The following is a 9,395-nucleotide window of genomic DNA, read 5'->3' on the forward strand; positions in this document are numbered from 1 at the left end:
AATTCGATAGTGAACTTTCTCTTTCAATTTCATTGAAAAGTTGGAGGAATATTGGTATGAGCTCTGCTTTGAAGGGGTTGTTGAATTCTCCTGTCTAACCCTCTGGTCCTGGGTTTTCTTAGATGGGAGGTCTCTTATTGCTGTATTTCAATGCTTGATATGGGCCTGTTAAGATGGTTTAACTCATCTTGGTTTAGTTTTGGCATGTCAATATTTCTGCCAACTTCTCAAACTTATTAGCACATAGTTTTGAGAAGTATTCCCTTATAATGTTTTGAATCTTGGTTGTTTCTGTGGTGATATTTCCATTCGCATCTCTGAGTTTATTTATTTGGGTGTGTTATCTTCTTTTTCTCATAAGATTTGCTAAGGGTCTGTCAATTTTGTTAATTTTTTCAAAGAAGCAACTCTTTGTTTTGTTGATTTTTTTGTATTTTTTTTGTGGATTCTAATACATTTAATTCTGATTTAATTTTAACTATTTCTTTTTGTCTACTGGATGAGGGTTTATCTTGCTGCTCTTTTTAAAGGAGGCTCAGTTGTCTCATTAAATTGTTGGTTTCAGATCTCTGCAATATAATGATGTAAGAACTCAAAGCTATAAACTTTCCCCTGAGTACTGCCTTTGCTGTGTCCCAGAGGAGCTGGTGATTTGTGTGCTCATTTTTGTTGAATATCATGAACATTTGAATTTCCTTTCTAATCTCTTCCATGACCCACTTGTGATTCAGCAGTGTCTTGTTCAGCCTCCATATGTTACCGGACTTTCTTTGGTGGCTTTTGGTGTTGGGTTCTAATTTTACTCCCTTGTGGTCTGAAAGAATTCAAGGTATAACTTCAATGTTTCTGAATTTGGACAAGTTTGCTTTGTGGCCTAAAATGTGGTCTATTTTGGAATATGTTCCATGTGCTGCTGAGAAAAAGTATATTCTGATGCTGCTGGGTGAAATATGCAGTAGGCGTCTGTTAAATCTAATTGATCTAAGCAGTTGTTTAAATCTGCGGTTTCTCTGTTGAGAAGAATAGCTTGGCCCCTACGTAAGGATGACATGCAAATTCGTGAAGCATTCCAAATCTTTACAACAGATGCTGGAGGGGATGTGGCCAGAAGGGAACCTTACTGCATTCTTGGTGGGAGTATAAACTTGTTCAACCACTTGGAAAGCAGTATGGAAGTTCCTCAAAAGATTCCAAATACAGCTCCCCTATGACCCAGAAATCCCACTTTTGGGCATTCACCCAAATGATTAGAAACAAGACCATACTAAAACTACCAGCACAAATATGTTTATTGCAGCATTATTTACCATAGGTAAGATATATAACCAACCCCGATGCCCCTAAGTAGATGAATATATCAAGAAAACGCTGTGTGTGTGTGTGTGTGTGTGTGTGTGTGTGTGTGTGTGTGTGTGTGTGTGTATGGGAATTCTATCGTCCATCAGAATGAATGACATCACCCAATTTGTTATGAAATGGAAAAACTTAGAAAAAATTACATTAACTGACGTAAGCCAAGTCCAAAGAAACATAGGTCCATGGTATCTCTTATTTGCAATAAGTAAATCTATGTCTGTGATAAGCAGAAATGGTCAAAAGCTATATGCATATGACTAGATAAGGTGATGTTAAGCTAAATGAACCTCAAGATAGGAACACAAGTGTTTTTTTTTTTTTTCTTGCTGTTGTTTTCAACGCATCTATAATGTGCGATGTTATTTTTTTGTTTTTTATATGGTCCTCCCACACAGCATAACCCCTGTTTTCACAGTATTTGATGTTGGTGTGCCTGCATCTTGTATATACACTTCTCTAATTTGGGGAGGGAAAGGGAAAAAAACAAAATGCTTAAATAGAGATACAGGTTGACACATTGAAACAATGAGATGCACAAGGCACTATGTTGAAAAACGAACTTTACAATTTAGGCGGGGTTAGGGTGGAGGAGGGGGGGGTGAGGAGTGTACTTGTGGAGGTAGAAGGGAAGGGGTGGTAGGGGAAAAACAAAGGGGAGCTAACTATTCTTGATAGGAAATGTACTCATTACCTTGCTCATGTAACTGTAAACCCTCTATAAAGTATTTTTACAATAAAAAACGTTTAAAAATGTTCTGAGATAGAATAGTTTATTTCTATTATTCTACCCATATAATAACGTTAACAAAGAAATTAATACAAATCACTGACCTGAAGATATTTTGAATAAGTATGTGTGTGTGTATGTGCACACGTGCACAGGAGTGCATGAGCATGCCTGTTTGTTGGCGTGCTCAGTTTGAACTCAGGGCTTCAAGGTCTTGCTAGGCCTTTCTTCTCTAGATTGGTGAGCTAGTATATGAACTACATCTCCATTCCTGGCCTTTTTCTAGTTCATTTACATTTTTAAAAAATAATTTTATGAATTATTTTTTGCTCTGATTGGCTTCCAACACTTATCCACAGATCTCAAGCGCCTCAGTAGATATGACGAGTGGGCAGGATTACAGATGTGACCAACCAGAAAAAGGTTTTAAGAATAATTTTATAAGTAGAAGAAACTTTACTTCACGGAGTACTCTTTTATCATTTCCTACTTTTAAAGCATTTTGGAGTGATTATATGTGAATTTATTTCGTTTTGGGATTCTTACAAGACAGTAAGTGATGGTATTTAAAAGTTTAAGTACTTTTTTAAAAGGATACTAGAACTGTGGGACAGAAGAAATTGGGCTCTTTTTGGATCTTAATTTATAATCTCAGTCTGTGCATGATAACACAATGTCACCAACACAGTCTGTGTTGAAGACAAAATGTGGCAGAAAGCAATTACCATGTGTTGGGTCTTCGTCCTTCTTTGGATGGACGGGGTCCGAGGAAAGGTAAGTGCAAAGTGCGGCCGCTTGCCCCTTCCCCAGCCTCCCTTAGCCCAGGAGACAATCAGATGCAGTGGGGAGTCAAACCAAGCAGGAACTCGTTTATTAATAGGGAGCATACCCTTTTTAAAGCAAAAGACTGCGTGGGAAGGGAGGAAATGGAACCCAGCAATCACGGAAAGGCCATACCTTATCATGCACCTAAGCTTCCATGAGTTGTTTACACACGGAACCTAAACAAATCCGGCTCTGCCCACTCAACTTCCTCTCAGGGCCATCTTAGCTACCTGTGTTCCCCACAGATTTCCCCACATATTCACCCTTTTTGTTTTAATGGCAGATCCACCTCCCAGTTAGTTATCTTTTCCCCCTCCTCTGTAAAGGTTATTTTAACAGGATTACATTTGGCCACGCAAGGGATTGGAGGCAAGTCTGGAAGGAGGTCCCTTGTGCATAAGAGCTCTTCCCAGTTACCTCTCATCCTCACCTAGCACAATAATAAACATTAGCCCCACCACAGTTAGAAATGTCCCAAGCAGTAAAATTTGAAACAAACTGTGCAGACATAGCAAAGCAATCCCAGGCACCTGTGTCTTTCAAGTAAGCAAGTTCCTTGTACATGCCTTCAAGCAAGAACAGGGTTCAAGATGACCTTTAAACTTTACTGTCAGCTCCCAACACCCCGTCTCTGTTTACAGAAGTGAACCCGCCTGTCAGGTTGGGTAGATCACCTTGTCTGCCTTATCCATCATCCGAAACTTCTTCAGAGCAAAGCTGAAGGCCCTGTCTTAGGTTGGTCATACTGGCACCCCCTCTTACCTGTCTCTGGCAGCGGTTCCTCTCGGGGGAAATTTATTCACACTTGGAACTTGATCTTATGTAACTAGCTGGCTCATAAGAGTTTTGCAGTGCACGTATAATGCAAGGAAGGCATAGAAAAACCATCAGCAAAAGCATTTCCAGGCCAACAATGTCATTAGCCCTTTAACGTTAGTAAGGGATGGGATAGCAGTCTTTGCCACTTAAGAGTCCAGAGGTGGGTCTTGTTCTAGAGTAGGTTTTAGATATATTTACAGGACACATAACAAAAGGTGGTTGTACAAGCAATTAGTAAAAGAACAATTAGAGCAGGTAACATTAAAATAGATAACTCCTACAGAAATATGTTTTACACAGTCCATACATAATGACATAGGGTGGTGATCAAAATGAAGGTCAGGCCACCAGGTCGAAGGGACAGTTTTTCTTGTGATGCTATTGATGATTTCTGCATTGCCAGTGCTGATCACTGCCCAGGTCACCCATTGAGGTTGATGTGGATTCCATAGCCATTGCCGGGACTGGGAAGGTCAGGACAGCCATCAGCTAGAGCATCACCATCTGCAATTGTTAAAGAACACAAGAGCTCGTCTGTTCCCCAGCCTCCCTTACCCAGGAGACAATCAGATGCAGCGGGGATTCAAACCAAGCAGGAACTCCTTTATTAACAGGGAGCATCCCCTTTTTAAAGCAAAAGACTGCGTGAGAGGGGAGGAAATGGAACCAACCAATCACTGAAAGGCCATACCTTATCATGCACCTAAGCTTCCATGAGTTGTTTACACACTGAACCTAAACAAATCCTACTCTGCCCACTCAACTTCCTCTCAGGGCCATCTTTGCTACCTGTGTTCCCCACAGATTTCCCAACACCATGGGCAATAATTGTTATGCTACTAGTTATTGGATAATATGAATATTGAATTGAGAGTATAAGAGAATGGAGAGATTTTATCTACCATTTTTGTATTGCTGAAAGGTTTTTGGAAACTTTGACTAATTTCCTTCCTCCTGTGTGTCTTTAGGCGATGCACTTAGTTCCTTTAATTACAATTTTCTCAACACTAAAATGGGAATAACATTAGCATTATAGTAAACGTTTTCTTAAAAACTAGGAGACATAAAACTGGTGAAATAATTAACATAAACTTCTATGAATGAGGTTTCAGCTTAGCCAGCAGGTTTTTTTGATTTTGTTTTGTTTGTGGGGTTTGAACTCTGGGCTTGGGCGCTGTCCCTCAGCTCTTCACTTCAAGGCTAGCACTCTACAACTTGAGCCACAGCATCATTTCCAGTTTTCTAGTGTTTTTTTGGAGATAAGAGTCTCACAGACTTTCATGCCCATGCTGGCTTTAAACCGCAATCCTCAAATTTCAACCTCCTCAGTAGCTAAGATTATAGGTATGAGCCACCAGCGCCGGCTAACAGTTCTTTTGTAATACTAAACAGAATGTGAAATATATTACAAATCATTACATGTAGTGAGAAACCAGAAGTAATATTATCCATTGACTATGCTTTGCATCCAAAGAAGCCAGGTGGATAACTTCTCATGCTGTAAAACAAACTGGTTATCTTATGTCTTGATAGTGTAAAAATATCAAGGACAGAATAATGTAGGAATGTTGTAGACTGAGGGGAAGTCCATATGAAAATGTGCAAAACTGATAAATCCTAAAAGTAACTGAGCAATATATTGTGTTTTACATCGTTTAAGTTAAATTGCAAAGATAGGGAAGACCTAGAAGAATTAATTCTCTTTTTGATATACTATCATAGGTCCTTAGCAGGATGAACTCTTTCCTCATTCTAGTAGAGGCATCATCAGATGAGGGAAACTCTATTTTTTGGTTGCTTCCTTCAATTTATTCTTCAGTTTGAAATCTGAACTACATGAGACCAGGAAAATTAGACACGCAGGCTTTGGAAAGAGCAACCAGCATAAAATAAATAAAATATATATAGTCTTATAAAAGGTCTAACTAAATTGAGTTATATAGTCTCAAGCATAAACACAAAACGATTTAAGCAATATCATTTTATTAAATATTGAAAAATATTAGGAGTTGCTCATTTTGTTTTTCTATTACCTTGAATTAATTATTGATTTTCTATATAGAGATTACTGATGAGATTAACAAGGAACTTGATTAAAAATGGACAAAAGTTCTGAATAGACATGTTTTTCAAATAGTCCTGAAAATCACCAGTGTGTTTAAAAAGTTGTGTTTAATACCACTTCTATGCTACCTTAATGCTTTCTGAACAGAAGTCATTACAGAAATGCAATTCAAAATTAGTATGATACTATTTCATAACTATTATAACTCTTATAAAAAAAATCAAAGGAACTTGGTTGGTGGTAAAGGCTTGTAATTCCAAGCATTTCAGAGGTTGGAATAAGAGGATTTGAGTCTAAGGCCAGTCTGGGGTATTGCACATAGTAAAAATATGTCCTTTTACAAACCTCAAAAGGTAATAATGTTGGTGAGAGTGTGGAGAAAAGGATCTTTTCTACACTCTTTGTCAAAATACAGCGTAGTATTCTCGTTGTAGAAAGTAGTATGCATTTTTCTAAAGAAATACAAAGTTGAAATACCATCTCACCCACCAATAACATGATTATTTCTCTCTGGGTAACTCATAAATATATCTGTAGTTCATTGTTATTCACATTATTCACAACAGGCAAGATATAAATAGAAGGTAAGTGTTCAACTACAGACTAATAAAGCAACTTTGGTGCATGCACAAATATAGTTTTCTGTTTCATCCTTAAAATAGTAAGAGACTTCTCCCATTATCCACAACTTACAATGACCTGAAAGATGTATTCTAAATGAAGAAAAATGTTGTTTTCTGATCTTTATAAAACCACACACCCACACCCACACCCACACCCACACACACACACACACAAAACCTAAAACAACAGAGAAATTTTTCAAAAAGTAAAGCAAACTGCAATTGCTGGGACATTTAAGTCACAATATAGATGATTGTACATATATAGGATGACCAAGTATAGAGTTGTAATGTACAACATGAGAATACAGTGGACAACACTGGACTTACATAGGAATGAAGCTAAATAAATAGGAATTGTTCTTTATTTTAGGTTGCTCTTTTAGTTTTTCTTCCTTCAGTAATGGATCAGATGAACGTAATTCTTTAAATATACCTGTCTGTTTTCAGAAACAATAACAAAAATATAGCAATAATGTATGCTCAACATAAAAAAATGTCAAATTAAAATACATGAGATTATCCTTGATATGAATTAATTATTAAAAATAAGGGAACCCATGGGACCTATTTTTCTTTAAGTCTGGCTTACTTCACTTAATGTGATTTTTCCAAGATCTTCCATTTCCTTACAAATCATGTGGTATCATTATTTCTGATGGAAGCATAGTATTCCATGTGTATGTATGGGTGCATGTGTGTGTTTTACATTTTCATGAGCCATTCATCTACTGAGGGGCAACTGGGTTGATTCCATCTATGTGTGTGTGTGTTATATTTTCTTGAACCATTCATCTACTGAGGGGCAACTGGATTGATTCCATCTTAGCTATGGTAAATAACACAGTGATAAACATAATTGTGCTGGTAGCTTTAGTGTGTCCTTGTTTGTGGTCACTTGAGTAAATGCCCAGAAGTGTGATTACTGGGTAATAGGGCAGCATTATTGTGTACATCAAGGATAATCTTAGTAGATGAACAGAATAGCTCAATTGCTATGTACATATGACCATATAAGGTGATTCCAAGTGAAATGAACTCAAAGACAGGAATTTTACTATAGTATACAAGCAATAAACTACCATACAGATTTTTCAACCTCATGTCAGTCACTGAAAAGGGAAAACAAAATGCAAAATCAATAAACCATAGAGAAAAAATTGAAAATTAAACAATTATGGTGGAGAGATGACTTGGACCAAGAATAACAGATGACACAACTAGGAAACAAATAACAAGCAGGTAGGTTTAAAAGGAATTACCCACAATTCTATTAAATATATTTATATCAAAATTTGTTAGAACTATACTTCAAATCACAGTTTAATAGTATATAATTTTAATAATAGGTTACTTATTACTGAATTCTTAATATTGAATGTTTAATATATAATTTTAGTAGCTATAGAAAAGAAGAAAGTGAAACTAATTTTACTGATATATTTCATGAATTGTAAAATTGAGGAGCATTAGAATTTAAACAAATGATATATCATTATTGTTTCATATCTGTGAATTAATGTATTAAAGCAAAGTGTATTTTACACTTAGCACTCATCTTAACATCAAATAATACATTATTGCACATGATTTTGGTATGAGCTGGCAGGATTCATCACTGTGGTAAAATTTGCACCACACTACATGAGGGTATGACTCATCTCATCAAGCTTAAATTCTAGAAATTTGAGTTCTACATACATGTTAAATTCCTGTCTAGGTGACATCTACAAAATTATATACAACTATATACACGAGGAGTATTTCAGATGATACATAAAAGTCATATTCTTTAATTAAATTTTTCTTATTTTGTACCAAATAAATACTTATAGAGAGACTGAATTTCTGAGTAGATGATAGTGTATGTGTGCCAGATTATACATATTGAGGCTTATTTTATATTCTTGACAGTTGCATTTAATTTTGCATAAAGGGTTAAGTGTATTATATTGGATATATGAAACTAAACTGAATATTTATTCCATTAATCCTTTGAAACTTGTCTAATACCAATACAAATTACCCATGTGTTTGAAGTAATGAAAACAACAAAAGTTATAAGCAAGATAAATCAGTCTGTAGTAGACAAGTATTTTCAACTTTATTTTGATAGTTGGTCCTCTTTTACACTACAGAATATTCTTGGGAAAATGTGTTCCAGGCTGTCCACAACTGCAGAATATTACGGTTTGATCTATCATAAGAGAAGGGGACCCTTCTTTCCAAAATTTTGCTCCCAGGGAAGTGATCTGTTTTATGGAGGTGAGTTGGAAATGAACATTTTTCACAGTCAACCTTGAGAAGCCATCCTGATAGACCATTTTTGTACGTGGTTACAGAGAAGTATTCCTGGATTTCCAAGGATGCCAGATTGCCTCATTTTGAGACAATAAAAACAGGAATATAGTCAGCTGGTTTTGTACTTTAGGAGAAAAACCCATTGACTCTAGGCCAGCGGATCACTGGGGCCCAGAGAAGCTAATATATCAAAGAGTAATCCTAGACCGCTAAAAACAAAACAAACAAAAAACTCCAGTAAGCACTGCTATCACAGCCCACATGAAGTCAGGCAAAAACAGAAGCTGAGAATAATTTAGCTGATAAAAAGATATTTTTGATGAGGCAGACTGAAATGAGACTCCAGAGAGAGGGTCTAAAAGACTGATCAGAGAGATTAAAATTGGTCACACAAAGATTGGAAAATAGTATTCCTTGTAGAACAAATAAATCATAGAAGTCCTGTGCATGTAAGAACAAGACAGCAGACCACATTCCAGAAATGCACATATTCTTAGACATCAGGTTAATGAATTTTCAATGGAAATCTTTGAATTCTTAAATATTTGACGACGTGTGGAAGAAGGCCAATTGCTGAAGAGAAAGAAAATATCATCACTCTGTTAGGAGGTCCAATATCACTTTAGGAAGTAATAAAGCACAGATTTGTAATAAAAAGAGAAAACAATTATTCCAAATG

General features: G+C 36.3%; 1 pseudogene; it reads left to right on the plus strand.

Moving 5' to 3' along the window:
* Window positions 1-1,013: 1,013 nt before the first annotated feature.
* On the plus strand, window positions 1,014-1,079 carry LOC122119518 (annotated as a pseudogene).
* Window positions 1,080-9,395: the final 8,316 nt, after the last annotated feature.

This window comes from Dipodomys spectabilis, unplaced genomic scaffold, assembly GCF_019054845.1.
Source record: "Dipodomys spectabilis isolate Male_0828 unplaced genomic scaffold, ASM1905484v1 ptg000171l, whole genome shotgun sequence".
In the NCBI taxonomy this organism is placed as follows: domain Eukaryota; kingdom Metazoa; phylum Chordata; class Mammalia; order Rodentia; family Heteromyidae; genus Dipodomys; species Dipodomys spectabilis.